This window comes from Myxocyprinus asiaticus, chromosome 21, assembly GCF_019703515.2.
Source record: "Myxocyprinus asiaticus isolate MX2 ecotype Aquarium Trade chromosome 21, UBuf_Myxa_2, whole genome shotgun sequence".
Classification (NCBI taxonomy): Eukaryota; Metazoa; Chordata; class Actinopteri; order Cypriniformes; family Catostomidae; genus Myxocyprinus; species Myxocyprinus asiaticus.
The window spans coordinates 34,742,047-34,756,330 of record NC_059364.1 but is presented as its reverse complement, the minus strand read 5'-3'; the positions used below and the strand labels follow the sequence as shown (position 1 = coordinate 34,756,330).

The 14,284-nt window shown below is 37.3% G+C and overlaps 1 pseudogene; it reads left to right on the top strand.

Annotated features, from left to right (window-relative positions):
• Nucleotides 1–1,635: 1,635 nt before the first annotated feature.
• LOC127412092 (fidgetin-like protein 1) lies at nucleotides 1,636–7,135 on the top strand (annotated as a pseudogene).
• Nucleotides 7,136–14,284: the final 7,149 nt, after the last annotated feature.

Genomic DNA, 14,284 nt, shown 5'->3' with positions numbered 1-14,284 from the left:
TATATATATATATATATATATATTATTATTATTAAACGAATTTATTTTGAATGTGTCATAAATTATTTCTAATTTGTTAATATAATGTTATTTTTTTAAGGTTTGTTAGCATCTTTAAAAATAATTTTTGCTCAAAGTTATATTTTGCTCAAGTAGTAAATATATTAATATAATAATATATAAATATCATATAGCAAAATATTCAACATTTATTATAGTAATACCTCCTGCTTCATAATAGGCTATGTAGCCTGTTATGTAGGATTGTATGTATGTATGTAAGAATGTAGGATTCTTAAACAAATTTTTTCGGGTTCAATACAAGTTAAGCTCAGTCGACAGCATTTGTGGCATAATATTCATTACCACAAAAAAAAAAAAAAAAAAAAAAAAACATCTGGGTTACAGTGAAGCACTTATAATGGAAGTGAATGGGGTCAATCAGTAAACGTTAAAATACTCACTTTTTAAAAGAATAGACACATGACATAAACAATATGTGTGCTAATAGGATTCTAGTGTGATAAAATCACTTTTCTGTGTAAAGTTATAGTCAATTTTACAACTTTGTTGCCATTACGACGTACTGTCAACAAACCCTAAAATAACTGTAAAAAATTACGATTCAAACAACTTTACAGCTCAAAAAATACATGAGTTATAACAGGAGAATTCATGTAAGTGCTTTTATAAAATTATAAGCTTCACATTTCTGTCTTTAAACCCTCATAAAATTGGCCCCATTCACTTCCATTATAAGTGCCTCACTGTAACCTCGATTTTTTCTTTTTTTTTTTTATTTCTTTTTTCTTTTTCTTTTTTTTTTAAGAAAAGTACAGACGAAAATAGTGTCGAAATTAATTTTTGTGGTAATCAACATTATGCCACAAATGCTGTCTATTGATTTAACCTGTACTGAACCCGCAATATTCTTTCAAATGATATTGCTTTTCATCATCAGAGGGGCTTTTTCATTTTTCATTCTTCGCATTTATCTTAAAATCAAGAAGGCAAAACCCATGTTCCTTTATGTGTGTTTTATTAAATTTACATTTAGTCATTAGCGGATGCTTTTTCCAAATTAAGAACATAAGCAATTTGTCAAACAAAAGTCAACAATATCTGCAGTATCGCACTGCCAAGTTCCAACAGTAGCTAGATTTAACATTTTCATTAAACAGTAAGTGCCATTATGCATGTGAACTGGTTAAGTACTCAGATGTTTTCATTTATATATTTTTATTTATATGTTTATACGTTTTATACATCAACATTTTATAAACTTTATATATAAAAGCATCTGACAATTAACAACCAATGATGTTGTTTATCACATAAAAATAAGTAATGGGCTACAATATATCACTTTTACTATAAGATCCACATTTGTGCACATTTAATAAGGACATGTCTAATTTTCATATTTTAAAATATAATTGTAAAACATAAAAAATAAATGGGTTAAGCCACAATGCAAATAAATCTTGATTTGATGTGTATTTTATTACGGCTAAGTTTGATTTTGATGGAATAAAAATAAAAATGTTAACTTATTCAGAACAAGCGCAATGAGCCTCTTTCGCCAGGCGATGGCGCGCGCGATCTTGTTATTGAGCGGCAGCAAGCTGCTGGTGCGGAAGCTTCATACAGGAGGCGCGGGTGTGTTTTTCTACGTCACTGTGTAGATTTAAATGTGTTTCTAAACATTACAGCATTTACACAAGAAATACATTTAATCTACAGGTAGGTTACTTTTTTGCTTGCCCAAAATAAATTGAACACGAGAGTGTATTTGAAGCGACATTTGTGATTTGTGTTCCTGCTGACAGCTCACGTTATAAATTTAGACAAAGCCATATTGCCCTTTCTGAGTGTCTTACACATAATTTCTAGTCTGACAGTAATGGTGTTGTTTACCGAGATGGTGTTGTTTATCCCTTGTGACATTAAGTGTGAAATCATTAGTTAGCAGTGACTTACAACACTAACTGTAAATGTGAAACGTGGCTTTCATTGATCAGTGCGTTCATGTTTAGACAGATATATTCTTTTCTAAAAGAAAAGAAAAGTGCAAGATGAGAATTAATCAGGCTTAATATATGTTACTGTCACCAGGGCCGTAGCAAGTAATTCTGGGCCCCCTGACTATATATTGTTCTGGGCCCCTTACCTATTAAAATAATACATTTTTGAATTTGTCGTGGGCCCCGCTGGAACTTTGGGCCCCTACAATGTTACCACCTTTCACCCCACTAGCTATGGCCCTGACTGTCATCTAATGTTTTGTATAGATATGCATAAATTCATCCATTAGTACAGTAATAGGCAAGCCAAACATTTGGACACCTACTTATTGCTTATTATTCAGGGATGCAAACAACTCACCTTTCAGCTAGTCACCTTAACTTAAAGTAATTTCCCAAATTGTTTTCTAAATTTTCCTTATTAAAATCATTTGAAAGAGTTATTGTAAGCTTAACACTTAAAAAAAAAACTTTAAATACAACAAACAAATCAACAGAAATTATACATTAGCTGGGTTTCCATCAAAATGTTTCGCATTTTTTAAGTGCGTTTCTGAAAATTCGACTGAAGAAATTACAAATTGTGCCGCGTTTCCATCCACTACGTAATGCGCATTATCATGATGGAGCAGCTGAAAGACCTCTCCCTGCTTTGGGGACAGTTTTATTTGCAAGATTGGAGCAATTATCTCATTGTATTAAAAGCATTCATGAGACACTGCAGAATAAGTGTAATATCTGATATAATGTGGGCTGAAATAGCTGCGATGCCCACACACCGCCAGTCTCCGTATACATGGGAGCGGCCGCTCTCAAAACTGTTCTGGCGGATTGTGAGGACCCACTTTATCGACCAGCTGTGGGCTAAACACTTCCGAATGACAAGCGCTATGTTCAAAGAATGTATGTTCAAAGTGCCAAGGTCGGACTTTTCGGTGGGCTAGTCACATCAAGCTATCGCAAATTCATAACACATGCACGAATGGTCAATATACGTCATCGTTTTGTGAATAAACCGTTTCCATCACCTTAATAATGCGCATTTTAACTAATGCGAAACTCTAGAAAATCAACTTCCTTCTAGCGCGTTAAATTTTAAATGAATTTAGAAAGTTTATTTGCATATCAAGCGTTTCCAGGATTTCTTATGCGCAATTTCAAAATGCACATAAAAATAATTGGATGGAAACCCACCTAATGACTGGATCATTATTACAGTGATTAATATGTTTCAGCTGGCAACAATTCTTTTTACCCTAACTGATGCAGTGTGTAGCTTCTCATTTCATAAACAACCATGTCGGAAGACGTATCCCATGGTCATGGAAAAGATGTTACTGTGTTTCAGAAGAGGCAAATTATTGGCCTGCATCAAGCAAAGAAAACAACTAAGGAAATTGCTGAAATCACTGGAATTGGGTTAAGAACTGTCCAACGCTTTATTAAAACCTGGAGGGATAGTGGTGAACTGTCAGCTTCACGGAAGACATGTGGCTGGAAAAAATCTTGAATGATCGTGATCGGAGATCACTAAAACGCTTGAAGTCACATTGTAAAAAATCAACAGTAGAACTCACGGCTATGTTTAATAGTGAAAGTAAGAGCATTTCCACACAAACAATGTGATGAGAACTTACAGGATTGCAACTAAACAGCTGTGTGGCCACAAGAAAGCCATTTGTTAGTGAGGCTAATCGGAAAAAAATTACTTCAGTTTGCTGGGGAGCATAAAGAATGGACTGTGGAGCAATAGAAAAAGGTCATGTGGTCTGATGAGTCCAGATTTACCCTATTCCAAAGCGATGGGCACGTCAGGGTAAGATGGGAAGCGCATGAATGATGCACCCGTCATGCATAGTGCCCACTGTACAAGCCTCTGGATGATCTGGGGTTGCTTTAATTGGTCAGGTCTAGGATCAGCAATGTTATATGACAATAAAATGAAGTCAGCTGACTACCTGAATGTACTGAATGACCAGGTTATCCAATCAATGGATTTTTTTTCTTCCCTGACAGCACGGGCATATTGAAAGTCTTTGGGATGTGCTGGAGAAGACTTTACAGAGTGGTTTGACTCCCCCGTCATCAATACAAGATTTCGGCAAAAAATAAATGCAGCTCTGAATGTAAATAAATGTTGTGACGTTGCATAAGGTTGTCGAAACAGTGCCATGACGAATGCGTGCCGTAATCAAAGCTAAAGGTGGTCCAACTAAATATTAGAGTATGTAACTTTTTTTTGGCCAGGCAGTGTACATCTGGAAAATCTGCTATAACTTTCTTACCTTTTTCACCTCTCATAAGTTTGCATCCCTGATTATTACTATTTTCCAATTTTTTAAATAAAATATCAATTAATATATATATATATATATATATATATATATATATATATATATATATATATATTGTTATATATATATATATATATATATATATATATATATATATATATATTGTTTATATATATATATATATATATATATATATATATATATATACACAATAAATAATATTACATTTACATACCTGTAGAGATATATATTAATTTTATAAAGAAATTAACACAAGCACAATTTATAAGAAATGTAAATTCAGTTTGGTATGCCCAAGCTTTTGACTGGTATACTAGGCCCACTTTACGTTATTGGTCAATAGCTGCAACAATAAGACTTTTTTTTTTTTCACTCATAAAGAGGGCATGCTTATTTAAAGACATGGTGAAATGACATAAAACTCATAATACATTTTTATGTTGTTAAAATGGGAAGCATTTTTTACTATTGTAAGCAACTAATAATATTGCTTGAAATACATGTTATCATTCTCTAGATGTAATTTAGATCTCATAAACGTCCCATTTGCCAAGACAGTCCACGCTGTTGTGGGGTACTCTTCTACTTTTATACATTATTAATTGATCCTCTGCCCACTTCTTATGCAGGCTGGAACAGGCCAGGCATGAGCAGCGCACACCTGGACGAGTGGCAGAGGAGGTCCTTTGACATTTCGTCTGGCTCCTGTATACCTGAACAGACGGCAGATGCTTATCGGGCACACATCCTGTCCATTCAGTATGCATGGGCGAGTGCTGAGCTCTCTCCGGCCGGAGCTGCCAGCCTGCTCAGGACCTACTCGGAGCGCTATGCCGCAGTCCTGGACTCAGACAACCCACACACAGGGCTCAACAACCACGCGGAAAGTGCCCTGCACCTGGCCCGCAATCAGAAGAAACACAGCGACAAATGGGAGTCATCCCTAACGATTGAGAATGTGTTCAACCTGCCGTGCGTGCAAAGGATGATGCGGGCAGGTGCAGGGGATGGCACGCTCCCTGTGGATCCAGCAGATGTTAACATCACTGTTTGTGGTGAGGTCAGCAGGGGTGAGGAGAAAGGCAATGCTTTCTGTGATCCTTCCTCTGGGTTAAAACGAGAGCCTCTGTCTCATAGGCCCGCTGTGCCTCCACCCCAAGTTGAAATGGGAAGGGTGGTCAGTAGCCCACCTAGTAGTGCTGCAGAGTGGGCCAGAGGATATGAAGAAGACCCTCTGCGTCCTCCCCTGGCACAAAATGCTCCAAGAGCTCCAACAGGTTCTACACCAATCATTGCCCACAACGATTTTAATTCCACAGGCAATGCTAGTTCTAGTGTGGGTTACACAATTGGGCCTAATGTGCATAATCAGCCTGTGTTCTTTTCCTCCACAAACCCCTCCAAGAGGAAGAACTTCTACAGCTCAGGAACTGAAAGCAACAGAAGCTCATTCCCATCACAAGTGGAGCAGGAACCGCGAGGCTGCAGGCAGAGAGGAGGGGAAGGTGTCAGCACTAACTTTAGATCTGCACGAGAGCAGTTTATTGTTGAGCAGCAAAATAAGCATTCCCATCAGGGCAGCGAGCCTCAACAACTAACGTTTCTACAATCACCAAAAAATGCCTCGGGGCAAATCGGTCACATGGGGCCTTCTCCAAATTTGTCCTTCCCATGCCAAAACAAGAGGAGGAAAGTAATTCTAAGGACAACCCACTGCAAGATGCGCAACCTTTCGATGAGCGACTGAAGAACTTTGAGCCCAAAATCATAGAGCTGATCATAAGTGAGATCAATGGACCATGGCCCCCCTGTGGCTTGGGATGATATTGCCGGCCTAGAGTTTGCCAAGGCCACGATCAAAGAGATAGTAGTGTGGCCCATGTTGAGGCCTGATATCTTCACTGGCCTTAGAGGTCCACCTATGGGCATCCTCCTCTTCGGTCCACCAGGCACCGGTAAAACCCTCATTGGAAAGTGCATAGCCTGCCAGTCTGGAGCCACTTTTTTCAGCATCAGCGCCTCGTCTCTTACTTCAAAGTGGGTTGGAGAGGGTGAGAAGATGGTACGTGCACTCTTTGCCATCGCACGTTGTCACCAGCCTGCGGTCATCTTCATAGATGAGATTGATTCCCTTCTTTCCCAGCGCACAGATGGAGAGCATGACTCATCCCGTCGGATCAAAACAGAGTTTCTCATCCAGTTGGATGGAGCTGCCACTTCAGCAGACGATCGTATCCTTGTTGTCGGGGCCACCAATCGGCCACAAGAGATTGATGAAGCAGCCCGCCGTTGTCTGGCCAAGCGCCTCTACATCCCTCTTCCAGAGGCAGAGGCTCGGCTGCAGATAGTGACTAACCTCATGTCCCGCGAGAAAAGCCAGGTTGAAGCAGATGAGATGGAGAAGGTGGTGCTGGGCACAGAAGGGTTTTCGGGTGCGGATATGACACAGCTGTGTCGCGAAGCAGCGCTAGGCCTCATCCGAATCATTCGTCTTAGTGATATTGCTACCATCACAGCGGAGCAGGTTAGGCCCATACTCTACAGCGACTTCCAGCAGGCTCTTAAAACAGTGCGGCCCAGTGTCTCTTCTAAAGAGCTTGAGCTATATGAAGAGTGGAACAAGACTTTCGGCTGTGGTTGCTGAGCACATGTGTTTTTTATTTTTATACTGATTGACAGTTTACTTTTATGTTTGTATTACTATGGTGTTGGGTTGGGTTGTATAAAAATGCCATTCTTGTAATAAATTGATCTTTTTCATGAAGATGTTCTTGAAACAGACTTCCTAAAAATAGATGTCCTCAATATGACTTCAGTAATGTGCTTAGTTCCATATAAATAAAGACATATTAATAGAGACAAGGTGGATATGATGACTCAAACCAGCTCTCATCTTGTAAAATTGAGTTGCTTGTTGCGGAATTCATTGCCTCATAATTAACATAATGCAGTTGTATGTTCCTGAAAATAGTTGCATCACTTAGTGGAGCTGCAACTATTTTCCCTGTAATATAGAGGAAATGTGCCAAGTTAGCACTAAAAGGGAACATGGGGTCTTGAGGCTGTTATTTCCTTCTGAACACACTTTATCCAAAGGGTAACTGTCAGCTAGCACAATGCTCAGGCGGCCCTATCCTCTGTGTTCACAGAATGAAGTCAATGGTTGTCCATGTTTACCTGCCCTCAGTCCTTTAGAGACAGAGCATTAAACACCTTAGGGCCAACTCTTCCATTGTATTCTGTCTTGGGGAATGGATGTAGAGGGGAAGTTGGGCAACACTGCAGGCATTCTGCTCTTATGATAAGAGTTACCCACAGATCAACTCTTGCAGTGATCTTCCTGTCGCTAAGCCAATGTGGTCTTGGACCACGACTGGTAAAGCAGGAGAATGGCTTTGTCAAAAAAGATGGACTTTAAATACTTTTCAGTCCCCTAGTGAGAAGTCTGTTGGTTTAGTTTTGTCAAAGTTACACATTAGAGAAATGCATCGATTTGAGTGTGTTTGCAGTGATATTTTACCTCGTCAGAGAACTTAAATGTAGTTTAAATATATGATTTATGAAAGAACAAAATTTTCTTAAACCAAAAGATGAACTCAAATGGAAGAAAATGACCAGCAGAATAAAGTGCAATACTGCCCGCCCACATTTTCAGCTGTCTTGGTTCCGGGAATATTTTTCCCAATAATTTTTTTTTCATAGGGTTTTAATGAAATCCTTCATAAAATAATTCTAAGCCATGAACCAAACCAACCAGTTCTGAGGTGAATCACAACAGTACAAACTTTGATTTGAAGGAGAAAGGTATTTGAAAATCAGACAAAAAGACAAAAGTACAAGACTTTCATGAGGGAATAAACTGGGTCGTTCTCAAAAAATTTAGACTTTCTGACTTACAAAATTACTAAATGTTAAATTTATTTCAGTTCAGTTTTTGCCCACAAAAGCAAAGGGTAATTTTCTTTAATTTTTTTTTTACATCTTGACATTATTTTTATTCAAAAAGGAAAAATTGACTTGTTCTTTATTTTTATCATTTAATTTGGTTTCACAAATTACACAAGGGTTTAAACACCAGTGACAATAACACCAGTAACAAATTCTCTTTGCATTGTGATGGTGTCAATTGCATCACAAAACATACAACACTGATCAGACTAAAATTAATAAACCATACCATTACATAATTACCCCCCCCCCCCCAATAAAAATCATTCACATCATCTTTAAATGAACCGTGTGAAAAAAATTATAGTTAAAATGTAAATTAATACGTTTTTTTTCAGCGTGGTGGGAAAATCACTATATGCACATTTAATCGGCCTGTTTTTCCTCTGAACTTTGACCTGGGAAGTTCTTTTCCACAAGTTTTTGTCATTTCAAAATACAAGTTTTTAACATTGATAACACTGATAACACCAATGACATGAAGCCAAGGGACAAACATTCTTTTTAAAGCATTTAAATTATTAATTACTTTGTTTTGCTTTTTTGCTTTTGTTAGGCCTCGCAGTAGTGCTTGACCTGAGAAAACAACATGAGTAAAAAAATAGCCACATAAATAACTGTAAATGTCATAGAAGTGGTGTACCAGAAGAAGGGGACAAGGGTTGTTTCAGGTAGTTGACAGATTTAAATATATTTTCTAAAAAATGTGTAAAACAATATAAAGTCAACCCATTTCATATTATTTAATAAAAGGTCAGGTTATATAATGATGCCTTTAAAATAGTGTTTCTTGACTATTTGAAATCTTTTACAAAAGTCAAGGGGGGTTCATGTAACTCTTTACAATTAATTTTTCAGACCATACCAATCCAAATGCAAAAATAGAAAAACGGGTTGAAACTTTTATTTGTCATTTTTTCCAGTTACTTCAAGTATGGATAATTGTCCTTTTCTCTCCTTTTCTCCAACTTTTTCTAAATTGTGACTTTAGAAATTTTTTTTTTTTTTTAATAATTGACTTACCATCAATTTAAAAAGATTTTTGTCTTGCAATTTGTGTTGTGGGCTATACCATTAGCATGGCACAAGAGAGTGGACAAACCATTTGCGCGACCCACTGAGTGCCAGCTTGGTGCCAAGCCTTCACTTAATGGGTTGCGCAAGCATAAAGGGCTCGGCGTTGTGTTGTTCGCCCCGCGCAGTGAGTGGATGATAGTAGTTTGATCTCTCGCTGGCTGGCAGAAGCTGGCACTGATGGATCACATGTGTCAGTCCTCCTGACACTTGTATCTTTTTTTCATAGGATACTTGTAATAAACAGTGGTGACCTCTTCTGAATTGCTTTTCATATTTCAAATTTAGGGTTATCAATATTTTCTTATGTATTAAGGCCTTTATACAGAATTTACTTGCATCCTTTGCAAGTACACTTGCATATTTATCCTTGTATGATATTTATTTCTAACTGGAAGGAAACTCCCTATATCTTCAATGGCGATTTGGAGCTCACACCCTTTTTGGAGCTATGCCTGCAGCTATACCCTTCTCCATTGGTGGCTGACTGAGTGCCAGCTGCTATTGCTTTGAACAGCTCAGAATGTTGCCCTTCCTGTTCACTCTCACTCCAAGGAATTACATTATTCTATTCTTATAGATCTATACATTAATTTTACGGAATTTACTTAACATTAAAGAATTGGCAGAAAAGTGCCTCATAATAATAATAATTAGGTTACGACCACTGCTAGCCTTTTAAACTCCTTAACGTCCATGCAGTATTAAGCAGTCCGTTCCCTAACCCACAACCCAGTGCTAATGGTACAGCCCACAGTTCAAATTGCAAGACACAAAAGAATAGAAAATTGGTGATGAGTCAGTTGTTTCAAACAGTTTTTCTATTTTTGCATTTGGATTGGAATGGTCTGAAAATGAATTGTAAAGCATTACACGGACCCAAGGGACATGTTTGTCACCATATTTTGATAATGACCCTGAACTACATCTCATTAAGTATTGCGAATGACAAACGATGGAAAAATATTAAACTATTGACTCAATGCTCTTTATCAAGGATAAAATTAATATATTTAAAGTATAATTAAAAAATTCATATATATACATATATGAGTTTGAGAGTGTAGGGAGACCTACTCGTTTTCACAGTTTGTCATGGAAGTGGGCGGTCGCTGCTGAGCTCTTTTGCTGTGGTTTGTTTGCCATGATTCTCTGATTGGTGGATTTCGTACCTCAGCATTATGGGTACTGTAGTTCTTCAACAGGAATCCCCCTATTAACCACGGTTTTTAAAATATGACGTTGAAAAAACGCAGACTCGTGGCTTCAGCAGAATCATATATTATCAATTAACCACCTCAGAGGTCATGGTGGGTCTGTCTTTAAAGGTTTATATGTTGCTATTATTAAAAATCAATTCCCCTTTGGAAAAAATGTATGGGAGTTTTACTTCCAGAACCAGACTGTGGCGCTCTATTGACTTTCCATAAACTACAACAGTTCCGGGTTTTAGAAGGAGCATTTGACCCTGACAGCTGCAATTAAAACTCAAAAAAAGTTGATGTATTAGAAAACAAGCTGATAACAACCGCACAAGTGACTTGATGCACTTACTGGTGATGGATGGAGAGGAGTATTGTAGAGCTTTAATTGTGTGGCCGCAGATGGCATGAGGAATAAAAGTTGCTGGTCCAGTGGTGAGGGAACTCAGACCAAATCGCAAAGAATGAATGAATTTTAACACGAATGGTTTTGGTCGGGTAACAAAATATCAATCATTTTTCTAAAGCTCAAAATTATGCTGTATTAAATCATTATTCTAAGGATTGACTTTGTTTAAAAGGACTTGGGTGATTCCTGCCTTGCAGAATATCCTTAAGAAAGAAAATCCTCAAAGATTTTTTTGAATATCTATGTTGTTTCTCCTAAATAGATTAAATAGACAATTTAATACGCTATTTAGTAGATTAGTAGATTGCTCAGAATAACATACAAAATGAACTAAATGAACATAACTGATAACTCCATTAAGTCTCTCAAAGAACTACAGTATGAAAGAGAAACTTGTAAGGCTAAGCAATAAAATGTTCCTCTTTCCAAGTTTTTCTTTTTTTTTTTTTTTTTTTTTTTACATTTTTTGATGTATTTTCAGATGGTTTTGAATTCTGTCACTTTATTTGAGTGGGAATATCTTCTCTGAAAATACTTTCTGTTGTTTTTTTTGTTGTTGTTTGTTTTTTTGTTTTTTTATGCCTCTGCATTAGCATTAAATTTCCATTTGCAAAGTATGATATGTGCTGGAGTTAAAGACAAGGTCTGTATTATGTGAAACCTGATGACTGCAGTCTAGGAAAATTGAAAGAGAGAGGGCTGATTGATTTGTTTGGTTCTTCCTTGCAACTGAAAAACCTTTCTTACAAGAAGTCAGCCTAAACTGTTAATACACCTCAGAAGACGAGTGAGATTTAAAAGTCTAATTCGATCTAAACTCTGACTCTCGGGTTGTCTTCATCTCCAGCAGTGGCACCGATTGTGCTCTCATGAAATGAATCAGTCATGTAATTTTCATGAAACAATCTTACAAAAAACTGGAAGCCCATGAAAAAAGGGTGTCATTTATTTTTCATCTTTTTGTCAAGCGGGTTAATGAATATTTTAAGGTTCTGTGGTTGGCCGGAGTGTTGAAACTTTGTAAAATTAGCCAGCAGTGCAAGTAGTGAGTCCATCCCTGAGGAGATGTGGATGGCTGTTAGAACAGCAGGGGTAACCCACAGCTGGACTAAGAGGACGAGCACACAGAATTCCTCTGGACCAACACTTTCTCGACACTATATCTTCAACTAATATTCACCTTAAATTGATTCTTCAAAATTGTGTCTTCATTTATACACTTTCATTTTGTTCTGAACCAGGGGCGTCATGCACATAATTTTTTTGAGGGGGCACCAGGGTCAGCCTATGTAACCCCCACCCCCAACAAAAGGAAGTCCTACTTTATTTTAGGAGTCAATATACTAACAAAAAATATATACAATACTTTATTGTGTAACATGTTGTTGCAAAATTCTCACAAGATTCAAGATTCATCATGGGGTTAGGTATAGGGTTAGGGGTAACAGTGTAACTACAGATGTAATTAAATGCAGCTACTTTAAATGCAAGTGCAATGCAACAATAAGTATGTACATAATAAGTACATTGTACCAAATTCTTAAGTACATAGTAGTTAAATACACCTAATATAGTGGGTCCAAGGAAAGTTTTAATTCAACATCAGGTGGTATAAATCAAAGGAAACAGTATCACACACCCTTTTGGAATGGTTGTATTTGGTTGTATTTTCTGAGGTGGAGTGTACATCTGACATCTTCGAGAGTTTTTTTTTTTTTTTTGCTTTCTTGCAATCTTGTCACAATCATTTTCCATACAAGGCAGTGTGAAACATGTCAGCATAAACACAACGATTCCCATAACTGCTTTAGCTCTATAGAGAGTGAAAACATGTAGGGGTAGATCGAGTACAATTGTAAGACTCGAACTTCTCTCTAAGTTTTCCTGACCCTAATACTAGACATGCTGTGACTCCGTTATGTTCTATCTATCTATCTATCTATCTATCTATCTATCTATCTATCTATCTATCTATCTATCTATCTGTCTGTCTGTCTGTCTGTTCATCCGTCCATCTGTCTGTCCGTCTGTCTGCACTGTATAATATATATCTGGCTGGCTGGCAATTAAGTAATTAATTTTTTTGTCTTACTTATCTAAGTTTCTCACTGAATAAAAGCTATTAAAACTCATATCAGGGTATGAGTACAGTTGTAACAGGACCTTGCATGTTTGACTGATTTTCTCAGTTACCTTACTTTCTTGCATGTCCCAAAATTTGTTTATTTTAAGTAGTTGAAATCAGTAATTACAACAAGGAAGGTTTTCTTTCATGGTCAGTCAAGAACAATGATTTATTCGCAATAAAAGAGGAGTAAGATAATGAAGGAAAACAATTACCCCCCTAAACATATGTTCTCTAATCATTTTGCATCAATGTGGACTAGGTCCCTTCAAATTTCCCATGCCGAGAGAAGATGCTAATGTTAATCTGTATACTGAAAATGGCACTTCCAATTTGCATGAGATTAAGTGTCATTAAAGTAGTCCATGCATTATATTCCAAGGTATTCGATAACTTTGTATGATGAACAGAGTATTGATAAAATTAATCTTTCAATACTTTGTAGTAGTGATTGACCGATTCAGATTTTTATTGGCTGATATAATGCAGATAATATAATTTAATGATGAAATGAGATATACACAAAATTGTTATATTGCAGTGAGTACTTCTTTTACTCAATATGAACTAAAACATTGATAGAAGAGATGGAATAGATTGCGGAAGTGTTTATAATCCATTGACAAATCTGTTGGTAAATTTTGGAATTGTAAGTGTATGTTAACGCTTCTGTTGATCGGCCAAGTTTAAAATTTCTCTGCATGGGTGGAGTTTTTGTGAGGTGTAAAGCGGAAAAGAGAAGTGAGATTTGGGATTTGAGGCTGTTTGGGGGGTGGGGGGAGTGTCGTGCTGGCCAGATTATCCCTCTCATGCAAATGCACTCTCTCCACGGTTAAGTCCCAGTGAACCGTAGGGGGCTCTGCATTTGCCACAGCTGCTTCCCGTTTCTACCCAACACAGCAGCCATCTGGACGTGTGTGTGTGTTATTGCGAGGAGCTGATCAGCTCTTGGGTCAGGCTCACTCTTGTTCTCTAGACAGATCTGCTCTCCTTCAGTTCACTCCTTATCCCTTTGGCCATTGTGCACACTCTTACAAATGTCTATTATATGAATACTTTAGAAAATTATAGTAGATGAGATATATATTGTCAACTGATAAACACCTGAACTACAAACTGTGGCCTTTGAAATATTTTTCGGGGATCTCAGAGCTCAAGCCTAGTCCCTTGCTCAAGCCCCTCAGCTT